The sequence below is a fragment of the Camelus bactrianus genome, chromosome 20, assembly GCF_048773025.1.
Source record: "Camelus bactrianus isolate YW-2024 breed Bactrian camel chromosome 20, ASM4877302v1, whole genome shotgun sequence".
In the NCBI taxonomy this organism is placed as follows: Eukaryota; Metazoa; Chordata; class Mammalia; order Artiodactyla; family Camelidae; genus Camelus; species Camelus bactrianus.
The window spans coordinates 17,743,953-17,760,318 of NC_133558.1; the positions used below are offsets into that span (position 1 = coordinate 17,743,953).

At 38.1% G+C, this 16,366-nt stretch overlaps 6 non-coding genes across 6 annotated transcripts; all 6 read right to left on the minus strand.

Annotated features, from left to right (window-relative positions):
• Nucleotides 1-1,263: 1,263 nt before the first annotated feature.
• Nucleotides 1,264-1,336, minus strand: TRNAV-AAC (transfer RNA valine (anticodon AAC)). Its single transcript has one exon. It is a non-coding gene; the product is annotated as a tRNA-Val (tRNA).
• A 2,225-nt stretch (nt 1,337-3,561) lies between these two features.
• On the minus strand, nt 3,562-3,634 carry TRNAM-CAU (transfer RNA methionine (anticodon CAU)). Its single transcript has one exon. It is a non-coding gene; the product is annotated as a tRNA-Met (tRNA).
• Nucleotides 3,635-5,981: 2,347 nt separating this feature from the next.
• TRNAV-AAC (transfer RNA valine (anticodon AAC)) lies at nt 5,982-6,054 on the minus strand. Its single transcript has one exon. It is a non-coding gene; the product is annotated as a tRNA-Val (tRNA).
• A 4,364-nt stretch (nt 6,055-10,418) lies between these two features.
• TRNAM-CAU (transfer RNA methionine (anticodon CAU)) lies at nt 10,419-10,491 on the minus strand. Its single transcript has one exon. It is a non-coding gene; the product is annotated as a tRNA-Met (tRNA).
• Nucleotides 10,492-12,927: 2,436 nt separating this feature from the next.
• Nucleotides 12,928-13,000, minus strand: TRNAV-AAC (transfer RNA valine (anticodon AAC)). The gene has a single exon. It is a non-coding gene; the product is annotated as a tRNA-Val (tRNA).
• Nucleotides 13,001-14,689: 1,689 nt separating this feature from the next.
• On the minus strand, nt 14,690-14,762 carry TRNAM-CAU (transfer RNA methionine (anticodon CAU)). The gene has a single exon. It is a non-coding gene; the product is annotated as a tRNA-Met (tRNA).
• Nucleotides 14,763-16,366: the final 1,604 nt, after the last annotated feature.

The window sequence follows — 16,366 nt, forward strand, 5'->3', positions numbered from 1 at the left end:
CATTCATTTCAAAGCGTTCTCAGCCCTAACTCTCAAAGCACTGAAAAATCACTGCTTCAAGGTATTTGTCAGAGGATTCCAAAATCTGTGTCATGTCAGTATTGTTATCTGTTGGTTCTTTTTTCCAAGTTAATAAAGATTTTCTTCATTCTTCTTATGCTGAATAATGTTGGATTATAACCTGGCCATTTTTACATCAGACTTTGTGTCTTGTTCAAATCTTATGAAGAATATTGCCAAGCTTGCCTTTGCTGGCCACTTGATGGTCTTGTGTTCAAATTTCAAGGAGCGACCAGTGTGTTGTGGTTTCAAAGTCCGATCCATTTCCAAAGCTTTTCCGATACCATTTGGAGATCTCTGGAGTGTATGCAATCCAGTGGCCAGTGGTATGTTGTTTAGGATCAGAACCATTTATAACACTGCTCGCGGGTGCAACCAGGAGTTCACTAATAACTTCAAGTGTTTGCTTTCCAATGTCTCTCCAGATATTTTCTGGTCACTTAAGGCATTCGGTTTCAGTCACAGACAAGAAAGCTGTGGCTTTATTGACCCTGTTCTGCCCTGCGCTTCTCAGGACTGTGTCGCATTTCCGCCAAGTTGCAGGAAGGAAAAGGAATAAAAATAGCAATCGGGCATATCTCTTAGGATCATAGCTAATTCATTAAATGTCTAATTTTCTCCTTTTTTTCTGTGAGTTGGAAGATTTGTGGTTGTCATGTGGAGCTTCTCAGTTGAGAGTAAAAGCTGGAGAATGTGGGCGTCGATCCCACTACCTCTCACATGCTAAGCGAGCGCTCTACCACTTGAGCTAATTCCCCCTGCAAGGCCCTGTTTTTCCTTCCTTTTTTCAGAGTACCGCTCCAATTCATTACTCACTCTTGGGTGGTCCGAACTTCAGGAAATGTCAAGGTCATTAGTGGGAGACTGACTCGAATAAGGGCACACCTCAAAGACGCCCTAGGCAAAGGAGCGGTTGGTACCTATTTTTGTGCTAAGGAAAGGAGGAGAACGTCGCAATGGGAAAAGTTTGGCACCCCAAAGGTTCACGTTTCCGATTTTCTGGGACAGAAGAGAACACATCCCAGTTGGGAAGATTCACCCAGAACAGTTGGCTAATGAGACAGGACTATCTAAGGATAATTACCTGTTGCTTAAAAACGAAACCAAAATGACAAACAAACAGAGGTGGGATGACCACTTTGTTGCTTTTAAGGGAGGTGGTAGGCTGATTTTTCTGTCTAATGAGATGCAAAAGAAAACAGTTGTTTCTGCTCGGTTTCGAACCGAGGACCTCTCGCGTGTTAGGCGAGCGTGATAACCACTACACTACAGAAACTCACGCTCTAAGTTATTTCTGAGATATTTATTCGATTCTTGTGGAAGTGGGTCATGAGTGGTTATATATCTATACCATATGAGAGAATAACAAAAATACAACACATTCCAGGCAAGAGCCATTGGAAATGAGACATGAGATCCTATCAGAGAGAAGAAATGAAATATGGACATTGGGGGATGAATATGAAGGGTGAATAGGCTGGAAGTAACTGGAATGGAGGTAAGAATTCCTGTGTTCAGAAATAGACTAAACGCTGGAGTGTGTGTATGTGTGTGTGTGTGTGTGTGTGTACAATAGATGTGGAGGGAAACATTATTGAAAAGACTGGACACGTAGATACACTGGGGAAAAAACTGCAGAAGCTTTAGAAACTGAAAAAATCCAGACACATGGCTTTAAAATCAAAACATTTTATGAAACATTTTTATTTTGAATGCTAACTAGGTAGGAAATGGGGAAACTAGAATTGCAGAGAAAGAAAAAGAAGTTATAAGGTATTAAGGGATGGAGGTTTATTTGTTTAGTTCCTGGAATTAGCAGTAGCATGAGTCTTGCAGTACCTCCAACCCGGTACGCTGTCTGGCCCAGAATACATCCTCCATAAACACAGAATGGATGAATGCATAGATGAAGAAAACAAAGAGAAATATTCTGGAGAGTTTGTGCAGGAAGGATCTACAGTATTTGAGTATGTGTCAAGACACGATATAGAGATTTGAGGGAGAAGGAGTCAAAGGCACATAGAATACTTGAACCTGGATGACAGACACAGAATTGATTTTCAATTAATGTCTGATGAATGGAGGAATAAATACACTCATTGATAAGTATTTGTTTTAATAATGAATTATTGAATGAACTGGTCTGGAAAAAAAGAAGTGATGAGACTATGCGCAAGGTTAAAGGAAAAGCCTACATTAAAAAAAAAAAAAAAAAAAAAAAAAAAAAAAGCTTCCTACTTCTGATTTTGCTCCGTACAGCCATGCAAACTGAAGAAAAAGATACTTCAATTCCTCTGAGCTTCAATTTTATCTGTAAAATGGGAATCATAATATTTAGAGTTACTGCAAATCTAAATCAAACAGCTTGCATAAAATTAATAAATATTTAGTACAGTTTCTAGCACATGGTGCTGAAAGAGAATTTATTTTCCTCCATTCTTTTTCATTCTTTCATTGCCTGTATTTCAAGTCCTCAGTGGTGGTCATCCTTCTCTCAAAGGCTCAGAGAAGCAACAAATGGAAAGAAGTAATCTCCCCATAATCATTATGGTGCTTTCTACAGTCTGCACATGCCTCCCTTCCTTGAGCCTTTAACGAAAAGCAACAGCACAGCCTGATCTTCAGGAAGCAAGTTCTGGACAAGCTAAACATCAGAAATCCACTTCTGGGGGTCATTTTGGTAACATGTATACAAGAAATAAAACAGAACAGCACCTCCTTTTCATGTTTTAAAAATAAAATCAACTGGGCAAAGTTGGAATCCTACCATCCATAATCATATATGTCACCATATTGCCACTGGTCCCCCAAAGAAATAAAGTGTTCTCAAGATACTTGATTATCCTGAAAAGGCTACTACACTGTCTACACTGTCAGCATGCCAGGTGTGACAACTGTCTCCTCTGTCTCCCAGCTTCCAAGGTCACAGAATGTCAAATTCTACCTAGTATAAGAATCCTCACAAACCTCATTAGTCAAATCATCAAGCTCCCTGCATCCTGTCCTTCTAAAAGAAGAAGATGGATAGATGTAGCTTCATGAGGAAGGAATTTTGAGGTTTTATTTACTCTTGATACACTGCACCCAGAACAGTCCACTAACAAGAATTATTTGTTGCGTGGTAAAAGAGTAAATGATTTTACACCTCCCCATTCCTTAACTGCCATTGGGTGACCCTCAGAGCACGAATTTGGAAGAGGAATTTCCTCTGCTTCTTCCATCAGATGGAAGGGAAGACGCAAAAATATGATATAGCATGTATTTTCTGGTGTGATCTACATTACTTTGCCAATGATTTTACTGACGTTACTGGAAAGTGCAACAAACTTGAAATCTGATTTCGCCCTCCTGGGCAAATATTGGGTTATTTATCAAATGCTTATCTGGCAACATTTGCTAATTTTACTTTATTTATTTATTATTTAAATAGTGCAACCTACATATGTTTTCTTTTTAGCAACAGAACATTAGGCTAGTCAGACTGTGGAAAAGAGAAGTAACTGCCTTCTCTGAGGTTCGAACTCAGGACCTTCAGATTATGAGACTGACGCGCTGCCTACTGCGCTAAGAAGGCAGATGACGTCAATTTCCTACATTCTAATTACAATATAAAATAATATTTTCCAAGCGTGTCTATCAGTTTCCAGCTTTTCAAGATCAATATTCCTTAAAAAAAATCATTTCATATAAGCTAATACTGAACCTGACAGTTTCTACATTCTGAAATGGTGGAGTCCACAGCTTTCCAGTATACACCGTGCAATTGACCCTCTGGCCAGCAAGTACAGGAACAATCATACCTGTCTTTAGCTTCTCTTTTCCTCTCTTTGTTTCCAGTGATCTGTCCCTCCCCTCCCTCAGAGATTTCAGTCACTCTTACACTTTCTTTGCTATCTTATGTCAAAAAGAAATTTAGGAGTTTCCCAGTTAATATTATTCACTGACTGAGTAATGAATACTCGTCAAATTTGTCTACAGTCCATATTTTTCTGTCTTAACTCTATATCGTCACTTGAATCTACCGGACTGGATACATTCTCCCTACAAAAAACAAAGTAAATTTAAAAAACAAAACAAAACAAAACAAAACAAAACAAAAAAATCAGTCCCTGTTTTTTTTTTAGCCTTGTTCTGACAGTTACACTGAGAGATTCATGGAGATTTATGGAGATTATGTCATATAGTACAATTGAAATTTGGCAACAACTATGTATCATAATCTTCACTTCCCAGATATAATGGAGGCTCAGAGAAGTTAGGTAATATTTCTAAGGTCCCAGAGCTGCTAAGCAGCAAAGCATGAATTGATAAACAGATTATTAGATTTCAGATTGTGATCTTTTTTTCAGCTCCGGCTCATGATCTCACTTCCTGTTCTTCTCCGCAGTAGCCCATTCATCAACATACAAACTATATAATTTCCAACCTCCCCTGTTCTGGACTTTTAGCTTAGACTTCCAAGTCAGCTTTGGCTCATTCTCCTCCTTCAAAACCCACATCCACTGTCTTGCCAAATATGGAACATGTTTCTTGTGAAACTCTTTTAAATCTATCACTTCCTTTCCATTCATTCAGTACCTATTCACTGGGGAGCTGCTCTGTGCCAGGCACTGCAGTAGGCTCAGGTGATTCAGAAGGAATCTGACCACTCAGACCTCTGGAGCTGGAGGGATAGATATGGACAAGGATGTTCCACTTCCGGTTTCACCATTTTCGGTCTCCCTAGCATTTACAGCTAAATAACCCTTTCGAAAATATCTGTTTTCATAACATCCCTCTGTTTCACTCTGAGCACTCTTGATTTCTTAGTTTTGATATGATCTTGCTTTTCTCTCAACTCTTTGGCCTTTCTTTCTATCTACATTACAATTTTGCTTTACGAGGTCAGTTAGATCCATTGGTGGATGGTATTGCTTATTTCTTCAATGTGTTTGTTGATTTGTTAACTACTAGATTTAACATTAATGAGAGAGAAGTGTTGACATTTGAGATAATTGTGGATTTCTCTATTTTTCTTTTCAGCTTATCAGCTTTGGTTTACGAGTTTTGAAGCTCAGTGGTCAGGGGCATACACATTTAGGACAGTTATTTTGTTGGTGAGTTGACATTTTATAAATATGTCCCTTCTCAATTATCACTTGGAAATTTGAAATCTATTCTGTTACTAATATATCCACTTCAGCTTTTTTGATTAGTGCTTGTGCAGTGTCTCTTTCCATTCTTTAGTTTCAATTTCCTATATCACTTTTAATCTTGTTTATAACATTTACACTCACTTATAAGTACATTTGATTTGAGTTTTTTAAGGTCAACATATTTATTTTTAATACGTCATGATAAACTCTAATTTTTAATTGATGTGCTTAAATAATGTACTTAATATTATTATTAGTAAGATTACATATAAATTTACTGTTTAGTAGTTTGTTAATAATTTGTTCCCTTATTTTTATTCTTCTTTGTTCCTTTTCTCACCTTCTTCGGGCTTAATTAACATTGTTAGTAGGTGCTTTAGTGATTACCATATACATCCTTAAGATTTCACTGTAAACTGAGAATCAGTAAATTACTATTCAAGTTGAATTTAGAAACCTCATTACCATTTAGTCCCTTTACCATAACCCTTTTATATTATGTACATAGTACATGCAGATGCAATGAAAACTCCATCAGACAATGTAATACTTTTCACTTTCAAACATCAAGCACACTTCAAAGAACTCAAGAGAAACATAATAGTCAATCATTTTACCCAGATAGTTCCCTCTCTGCTATTGTTCTGATGATAAATTGAAAACATAATGTAGTAATCAGAGTTTAGGCATATAAAAATTGAGTCGGGTGGCCATGGAGGCCCTAGTTCCTTTTAAGGGAGGCGGTGGTCTGATTTTTCTGTCTGATGAGAGGCGGAAGAAAACAATTGTTTCCGCCCGGTTTCGAACCGAGGACCTCTCGCGTGTTAGGCGAGCGTGATAACCACTACACTACGGAAACTCGCAGTTTACACTATTTTGAGATGTTTTTTCATTGTTACTGAGGTGGGTCATGAGACGTTACACACCTACACCATACGATAGAACAATTAAAAAAATACAAAATATTCCAGGCAATTCCAGGCATCGGAAATTAGACGCGAGATCCTATTACAATGAAGGAAAAAAAAATACGGACATTGAGGGGTACAAGTGAAGAGTGAACACAGGGTATTCAGAAATATATCTATTCACTTGGAGAGAGAGAGAGAGACAGAGAGAATTGGTGTTTGTATGTGTGTATAAAATAGACATGGCGGGAACCAGTGACTGAAAGGCCTGGACACAGGAAGATACACTGGGGAAACCACTGGGGAGGCTTAAGAACCTTTGAAAAAATTCCACGCAGATGGCTTATGTAATCAAGGTGACATTTTGCAAAAGATTTTTAAGTTTGAATCCCAAATAAGTAGGAAATGGGGAAATTAGAATTGCAGAGAAAGAAAAAAAGTTATAAGATATTAAAGGATGGAGGTTTATTCTTTCAGCTCCTGAGATTAGCGGTAGCACGAGTGTTTCTGCACCTCCAGCCCAGTACACTGGCACAGAATATATCCTCCATAAACACAGAATGGATGAAGGCATAGGTGAATGAGAAGAAAGAAATACTCTGGAGAGGTTGTGCAGGAAGAATCTACAGTATAAGTATGTATCAGGACACTGGATGTAGAGATTTGAGGCAGAAAGAGTCAAAGGCATGAGGAATACTTGAATCTGGGTGGTAGACATAGAAGAGATTTTGAATTAATATTTGATGAAAGAAAGATAAGTACACTCATTTATAAGTTTTGTTATATGAATGAAAGAACGAATAAATGAATGATCTGGTATGGAAAAAAAAAAAAAAGATGGTGAGACTATGCGCTATGTGAAAGGAAAAGCTCATTTTTTTTTAATATAGAAAAAAAAAATATTCAGCTTTCCGTGTGTGGTTTTGCTCCTTGTAGCTATGTGACCTCAGAAAAAAGTTAAGCTCTTAGTTTCAATTTCATTTGCTAATGGGAATAATGATATTTGAATTAGCAGCAAAGCCAAATCAAACAACTTGCATGGGTCAGGGGAGCAGGTGATTATATAGCTCAGTAGTAGAGTGCATTCTTAGTATGTGTGAGGTCCTGGGTTTAATCCCCAGTACTTCCATAAAAGAAAAAACAACTTACATAAAGTTAATAAGATTTTAGCTCAATTTCTAGCCATGGTTCTGAAAGAGAATTTTTTCATTCCTTTTTAATCTCTCCTAGCCTGTATTCCAAGTACCCAGATGTTGCCATCCTTCTCTCAAACATTCAAAGAGACAGCAAATGGTAGAGGGAATCTCCCTGTAAACACCATGGTGATTTCTTCAGCCTTTCAGTAGGAAAGATCCTACTTTCATTGAGACTTTTGAGGGAAAGCAGTGGTATAATCCCATCTTCAGTGAGGAAGCTCTGGACAAACTAACCTTCAGAAATCCACCTCTAGGGGTCATTTTGGTAACATGTAAATAAGAAATCATCTTCTTTCCACTCCCTTAAAGAAAATCATGGAAAATAGTTGGAATCCTGCCACTCATAATCACATATGTCACCATATCGCCACTGGTTCCCCAAAGAATAAAGGATTTTTAAAATACTTGATTATGCTGAAGAGGCTACTACACTGTCTACACTGTCATCATTTCAAACATGACTACTGTCTCCCCTTCCTTCCTCCTGCTTCCAAGCTGTGAGATGTCAAAGATTTATTGTCTATCTGGTATAAGAATCCTCACAAACCTTCAAATCCTCAAGCTATCTACATCCCAGCACCCAGAAGAAGAGACAGAGGGAATGTTTTGGGCCTTCATTGCTGGAGAAGAGAAAGAAACTGAAAATTAAGAACTTGTGTAGAAGAAAATGGTTGGAAGAAATACAAGCAAAAGGAAATATGCTTTTAATTCTTTTCTAGTTTTCACCCAACTTCAAACTGTTATCATTAGTGACTGTATTATAATGGAAACACCCGTGATCCTTTATGTTTTTATCTGTTATTCACTAATTAGAAAGTAGAACATTCTGTTCGGGAAAAATTAAAATTATACATTATAAATACATTACCATTCATCAATACAATTCAAAATATTAAATAAGGCATAAAGAAAGAGCAAAATTAATTCACAGATGCAGAGATTAGCACTTTGGAAGTGTAATAAAATGATTTGTTAAACTATCAATTTATATCAATTTGCCTATTAACTCTAATTACCTATTACTTCCATTTCAAGACAGAAGTCATATTTATGCCTTAACTCCAGGCATTTAGGATATAGTGAGGTCAGAACAATGATTTGAGCCTAAAGATCCTTATATTCTAGAAGAGAGAAAGACAATTTAAAAAGAAAAACTTCATAAGACACTTTTCAAAACACAGAGTGTTTGTGAGAAAGGTGGCATAAGTTAATGTGATACATTGAAAATCATGATAAGAGACATTAGCTAGGGAGGTGGTCTCAGTAGCCAAGTGACATTTGATTTACAGACTGTCAAGAAGTAGGCACCTTATTAAGTCAGACTAAAAATGAAAAGATATATTAGGAGTGGAGAGGTGAAGAAAGGCCTTCTGTGGACACCTGGGAAACTAGCCCAGACAGAGCCTGGTTACCAAATACCCACAACAGAGTCAAAATATAACAGATTTCCCATCCCATTTCAAGACTGTGTGCCACTGGCCTAACCAAATGTTGAGTCCGCTGAAGGAACACACATTCAAAGAGTCTCCAAGAGCATCATCCATTGAGTTCTTGGTGTCTGTAGATGTTTAAGATCACATTGAAGCAGAGGTAAGTCTTTCAATGAAAAGTAAATTGCAAGGGCTGTTTACAGGTCAGCATGGCAGAATCATGGCTCTTTTTCTCTTCTCTTCCTGCTTTTGGACCTCATTAGAATCAGATCACTAACAGTGATAAATGTATTTCCTGCATTACCTGCTGGTATTTCCCCCCCCCCCCCATTTTTAATCATATTCCAGCTGCCTGTACAGAGGAAAAATTCTATCTTCAGTTGTTTGTTGGAAATTAAATACCACCTGATTGTTTCATTGTTTGGCAGATATATTTCTTAAGGTGTTGATTTGGACTGTCCTTACAGGTACTGTGATAGTTAGATTGGGACAAATGGGTAAGGATCCTCCTTAAGGAAGAACTGTCCCAAATCCTTCTATTCTTCTTTCTTGAGTTTTCTCTAAGAATTCGCTTGGTTTCACTTCTCCTTCTTCCTCTTCTTCTTCCTCTCTTTCTCCTTCTTCTTTTTTGAAATTCTAGGTCTTTCTGATCCCCTTACAGACCCAGGTTATTCAAATCTCAGACCCACAAATTCTGTTGTACACCTTGTCTCTCTAGGTCTCCCTCAACAGCCTTCCCTCTTTCCTCAGGCCAATTACCCCATAAAATTCAATCATAAAATAGTGGAGAGGCTTTCTTTTTATCAGGATCTCTTTGTCCAGAAACCAGTGATGGGAAGTCCACCTTCCAACTAGCCAAAAATGCTGAATGTTGTGAAGGAAAGGCCAGCACAGTCCAGTACAGATCACATTCACCCCCTCTACAGCTTTTTCCAGGTTTTCCTTCCTTGTCTATAGACAGGGAATATTCCTTGAAGACTGAAAATGAGCTGTGTTAGAAAAATTCTGGACACAAGTAGTTTAGTAAGCATAAAAGAAGGAGAAAATAAAGGTATCTTCAAAGTGATAACTTTTCTGACTCTTCTGCTGAAAGCTGAACATGTCACCTCCACTCTCCCGTCTCCCTTCACCGCCTAATGATTACCCCACAGCAGACAGCTCCTCGTCTAGCGTATTGTGCATATTGCTCATTTGCTTCTTGTCTGTTCTCCCACCCTTCACAGCTGGGATGTAGCTCCATGAGGAAGGGAATTTGAGGGTATTATTCACTCTTGAATCACTGTACCCAGAAGAGTCCACTGACAAGAGATATTTGTTGCATGATGAAAAGAATAAATGAATTTATGCTTCCCACCCCTCAGCTGCAGTTGGGTGAACTTTAGGCACAGATTTGGGAGAGAAATTTCCCCTGCTTCCTCCATCAGATGGAGAAGACAAAAATATGGTATAGGCTTTGTTTTCTGGTATAATCTGAATTTCTTGACAATTTCACCCAAACTACTGAGAAGGGCAACAAAACAGAAAACTGATCTCACCCTCCTGAGTGAATATTGAATATTGGAACATTTTTCAAATGCATATCTGGCAGCATTTGCTAATTTTCCCTTGTGTTGGTTTTTATCAGGGCAGATGATGTAAGTTTTCTTTTTATGAATTTGGCTTTCCATCAGGCAAATGTGAGAAAAAGCCTGCCCTCTCTGAGGTTCGAACTCAGGACCTTCAGATTATGAGACTGACGCGCTGCCTGCTGCGCTAAGAGGGCAGATAAGGTCCCCTTGTACTCATTGAGACTAAAATATGAAATAGTATTTTCAAGGTATGTATATCAGTTGTTACTACCTTTCAAAAAATGTAATTGAGCGGCTTGAAAATCATTCCATTTAAACCATTGTTGCAACTGAAAGATTCCACATCCAGGAATGGTGGAGTCCACACCTTTTCAGTATTCATCCAGAAACTGGACCCTCTGGCCAGCAGTATCTGGGTATTGTACTGGTCTTTTGCTGCTCCCTTCTCTTCTTGTGTTCCAATGATCAGCCTCTTCCCTCCCTCAGAGATCTCAGTACTTTCCTTGGTACCCTATGTTCGAAAGAAGCTTAGGAGGTGCCCATTTAACATTAGTTCATTGGCTGAATGAGTGAATGAATACTCCTCAAATCTGTCTACAGTTCATAATTCTCTGTCTTAATTCTACATCTCCATGGGCATCTACAGGATTGGAGACATTATCCCTACAAAAAACACAAAATGAATTTAATTTTTAAAAAATCTTTGTTTTAGTCTTATAATTATACTAAGAGATTTATGGAGATTATTTCATATACTACAATAGAATTTCGGCAACAAAAGTATGTATCAACAGTTTGCACTTTTCAGATATAATGGAGGCTCAGAGAAGTTAAGTAATGTTCTAAGGTCCCAGAGCTGCAAAGCAGCAAAACATAAACTGAGAAACAGATTTTCAGATTCCAGATTGTGAGCTCTTTCTCTGCTACAGCTCTTGATCTCTCTGCCTGCTTTTCTTCACAGTAGCCGGGTCATCCATACTGTATTTAATTCTCAACCCTTTTTGTTTGGCTTTTTGGACTTAGACTTCCAAGTCAACTTTGGCTTGTTCTCCTCCTTCAAAACCCACATCTACTGTCTTGCTGAATACTGAGCATCAGTCTTGTGAAGCTCTCTTAAATCTATCACTTCCTTTCCATTCATTCAGTACATTTTCACTGGGGAGCTGCTCTGTGCCAGGCATTGTGTAGGCTCAGGTGATTCAGAAGGAACCTGACCACCCAGACCTCTGGAGCTGGAAGGATAGATATGGACAAGGATGATCCACTTCTGGTTTCACCACTTTCAGTCTCTCTAGCTTTTACAGCTGAATAACTTTCTAAAATATCTGTTTTCATAATGTCCTTCTGCTTCACTCTGACCATTCTTGGTTTCTTAGTTTTGATATGGTCGTTTTTTTCTCTCAACTCTTTGGTCCTTCTTTTTACATACATGTAATTTTTCTTTATAAGGTCAGTTAGATCCATTGGTGGATGGTGTAGCTTATTTCTTTAATGTGTTTATTGATTTGTTATCTATTAGATCTATCTTCTACAATGATAACTGGATTTTTCTATTTTTCTTTTTAGACTTATCACCTATAGCTTATGAGTTTTGAATTTCAGTGGTCAAGGGCATTAAAAACTTCATATAGTTATTTTGTTGGTGAACTGACACCTTATAATTATATAACTTATCACTTAATATCTGGAAATTTGAAGTCCAGATATTAAATTCATCTAATATTAATACACTCACTTCAGCTTTTTTTTTCTGATTAATGCTTATGTGTTGTCTTTTTTGCCCTTCTTTACTTTCAACCTCCTACATAACCACTAATATTATTTATAACATTTAATCTCACATATAACTACATTTGAAGTGAGTTTCTTAAGAATGAAAAGAGCAATTGGGCATGTCCCTTGGGATGACAGCTCTTCTGAAGTAACAGAAAAGTAATTATAGGTTGATCATAGACGTACGTAACGAAGGGCAGTCGAGCCAACGATATCCTGTCTTGTCTTTGCCTAGAGAAAGGTCCAAAGTGTCTAATTTTCTTGTTCCTTTCTACTGGCTGGAACACCTGAAATTGTCAAGGAGAGCTTCATAATTGAAGGAGTAAAAGCTGGAGAATGTGGGTATCGATCCCACTACCTCTCACATGCTAAGCGAGCGCTCTACCACTTGAGCTAATTCCCCACTCCCACTTTTTTCCTCTTTTCCTCCAGTTTTTTAGAGTACTGTCTCTTACATTTTTTCACTCTTCTGGGTGGCCCGAATTTCAGGGAAATGTTGAGGCTATCAGTGCGAAAGCAGGACTGGACTAAGGGCACATCTTCTACAAGATGCTCTGAGGCAAGAGCAGTGTTGGTACTCATTTATGTGCTAAGGAAAGGAAAATGTCTCCGTGAGAAAAGTATGGCTGCAAAAGTTCACATTTCTCATTTTCCGGGGCGGAAGAGAACACATCCCAATTGGGAGGACTCATCCAGAACAGTTGGTTAATGTGACAAGACTATTTCAAGATAATTATCTGTTTCTTAAAAATGAAACCAAACCAACAAACTAATAGAAGCGGGATGATCATTTGCTCCTTTTTGCGGAGTGGTGGGCTAATTTTTCCCGGATGGTAGGTAGACAAAAGAACTCGAGATGTTTCCGCTCGGTTTCGAACCGAGGACCTCTTGCGTGTTAGGCAAGCGTGATGACCACTACACTACGGAAACCCACACCCTGTGCCCCTTTTAACTTAATCCTGAGCATTTATTGGACTCTCACTGAGGTGGGTCTTAAAAGGCTACGTATTTACACTATATGCAGGAGCAAATATATAATTACATCCAAAAGCCATCGGCAATAAGAGGCGAGATCATATCAGAGTGAAGGAAAAATACATGAACATTGGAAGGTGCAGATTAAGAGTGAAAATAGGATGGAAGAAACAGGATTGAAGGTAGGAATTCCTGTGTTCAGAAATACATCTGTTTAATTGGAATGGGTTTATGTGCGTGTATGCGTATATGCGTGTAAAATAAACATGGAAGGAAACAGTGATTGAAAAGCCTGGACACGTGAAGATACATTGGGGAGAGCAATGTGGAGGCTTAAGAACCTTTGAAAAAATTCTGGGCAGATGGTTTTCATAATAGACTTAATTTATGAAAGATTTTTAATTTTGAATTTCAAATAGATTGGAAATTGAAAAACTAAAATTGGAGGGAAAGGAAAAGGAATTATAAGATATTAAAGGATTGAGGTTCATTCTTTTAGCTCCTGAGATTAGCAGTAGCATGAGTCTTTCTCATCCCCAGCCCAGTACACTGTCTGGCGCAGAATACATCCTCCATAAACTTTGTAGAACGGATAAAAGCATAGATGAATGAGAAAAAAGAGAAAGATTCTGGACAGTTGTTCAGGAAGGATCTACGGTATTTAAGTATGTGTCAAGATTCTGGATGTAGAGGTTTGAAGGCGAAGAAGTCAAGGACACTTAGAAGATCTGAACTTGAATTGTAGACACAGAAGTGATTCTGAATTAATGTCTGATGAATGAAAGAATAAATCCATTCATTTTAACATATTTATTCTATGAATGTATGAAGGAAGGATCTGGTATGGAGAAAAACTGATGGTGAGACTATATCTTAGATTAAAAGAGAAGTTCACATCTTTTAATATAGAAAAAAAAACAAACAGATTTTCATGTCTGGTTTTTCTCCTTAGAGCTATTACACCTGAGAAAAATTATGCAACTCCTCTGAAATTCAATTTCATCTTTAAAATAGGAGTAATGATATTTGGGTGAGCTACAAGGCTAAATCAAGTGACAAGCATAAAATTAATAAACGTTTAGTACAATTTCTAGAACATGGTGCAGATGTGAGTTCTACAGAGCTACTCTACCTCCTCTTCCTAAGTGCATATTTCCATAATCTCATAACAATCACAACTTTATTTTTATAGATAAACACACAACGTGTGAGAAAGCCCCATATTTCCAATTGCACCCAGAACAGTGCATTAACAAGAAATATTTGTTGCATGATTAAAAGGATAAAAGATTTGCATCCCTTAACTGCAGTTGAGTGACCTTCAGAGCACAAATTTGAAAGAGAAGTTTCCCCTGCTTCTTCCACCGGAAGGAAAGGAAGACCAAAACTATGATACAGCTTTTGTTTGCTAGTGTAATCTGAATTTCTTGTCCATTTCACTTAAACCACTGAGAAACGCAACAAACTGGAATACTGATTTCACTCTCCTGAGCGAATATTGAATATTGGAACTCTTATCACATGCTTATCTGGCAGCATTTGCTAATTTCCCTTTGTGTTGGGTTTTTCCAGGGGAGATGACCTATTTTATTCCTATGAATTGGTGTCCTGCCAGGTAGGCTGTGAAGAGACTTGAAAAATACCTGCCCTCTCTGAGGCTCGAACTCAGGACCTTCAGATTATGAGACTGACGCGCTGCCTGCTGCGCCAAGAAGGCAGATGGCCCACAAAGGCATTGATGTGCCTCAACTGTATACATTGAAAGTAAAATACAAAATAGTATTTTCTGAGCAAATCTACTTTATCAGTTTCCAGTTTTTAAATAACACAATCAAAGCTACTTGACAATTGCTCCGTTTAAACTAATTCTGCACGGGTATGATTGCACACCCATGAAAGGTGGAGTCCACACCTCTTTGGTATTCATCCAAAGATAGGACCATCTGGACTTAGGGACAAGGGACAATTCATTGTGTCTGTGTTTTGCTGGTCTTGTGTTCCAATGATGTGATTTTTCCTGCCCCCAGAGAACTTAGTTGATCTTACACCTTTCACGATCTCCTTTATTGAAAAAAATATAGGAAGAGCCTGATTATTATTAGTTTACCAACTGAGTGAATCAAGAGTCCTCAAATTTGTCTACTGTCTGTACTTCTCTGTTTTACTCTACATCTCCACTTGTATCTACATGATTGGAGACATTCTCCCTACAAAAACATAAACTAAACTTAATAAAAAGTCTCCCTATTTTTTGCTGCCTTAGGTGCCATTAATTATCTAAGAGATTTATGGAGATTTATGGAGATTCTAATTGAATTGCAGCAATGAAGCTATTTATTATATTGTTACCAAATTGAACTTGAGGATCCTGGACCCAGTGCAGCAAAGCTAGTCTGCTAACATCAGGTTGTGGTGAAGGAAAGTACAGCATTTATTGAAGGGCACCAAGCAAGGAGAACTGCCTCAAAAGACCCAAACTCCCTGAAGGCTTTCAGGGAAGGATTTGTAAAGACAGTGTAAGGGAAAGTGTCATAGGGTATGTAATCAACAATTCTCTGATTGGTTGATGGTGAAGTAACAGGGTGGTATTTTGGGAAACTCAGTTATCAGTTTCCCGGCTCCAACCAGTCTGAGATCTATATGCTGTTGGTTAGCATGCAGTCAACTTTTTCCATCTGGTGGGGGTTTTAGTATCTGCAAAGTAACTCAAGGATACGTCTCAGAATATTACCCATAGCCCTTGAGACGGAACTAAATGCTCTTGACTTTATTTTATGGTTATTATTATTTTGTCTTGCTTGAGTGCTCTCCTTTGTTTCTGCATTTTCTCACTTCTATGCTTAAATTTCATCTTTGAACTCAGGGAAGATCTAGGAAACTAAAGCTTTTCTACAAACAAGAGGCAGGTGAGGGACAGGGGAGGTGGGAGGGGCGTGTCTGTCTCCAGGAAGACCCTGTAGGGTCTGCTCCGCTTCAATAATTTGCACTTTCCAGATATAATGGCAGTTCAGATAAGTTATGTTCTTAAGATCCTTGGGCTGCTGAGTGGCAAAGCCTGAAGTGAGAACCAGATTATTAGGTTCCAAATTGTGATTTTTTTTTTTCTGCTCCAACTCGTGACCTCACTATCCTATCTGTTCTTCTCCACAGTAGCACATTCATCCACACACCAACTATGTAATTCGCAGTCTCCTCTATGCTGGCCTTTTAGGCTTAGACTTTCAAGTCAACTTTGACTCATTCTTCTTCAAACCCATATCCAATGATTTGCCAAATGTTGAACATTATTCCTATGACAATCTTTTGAATCTATCACTTCTT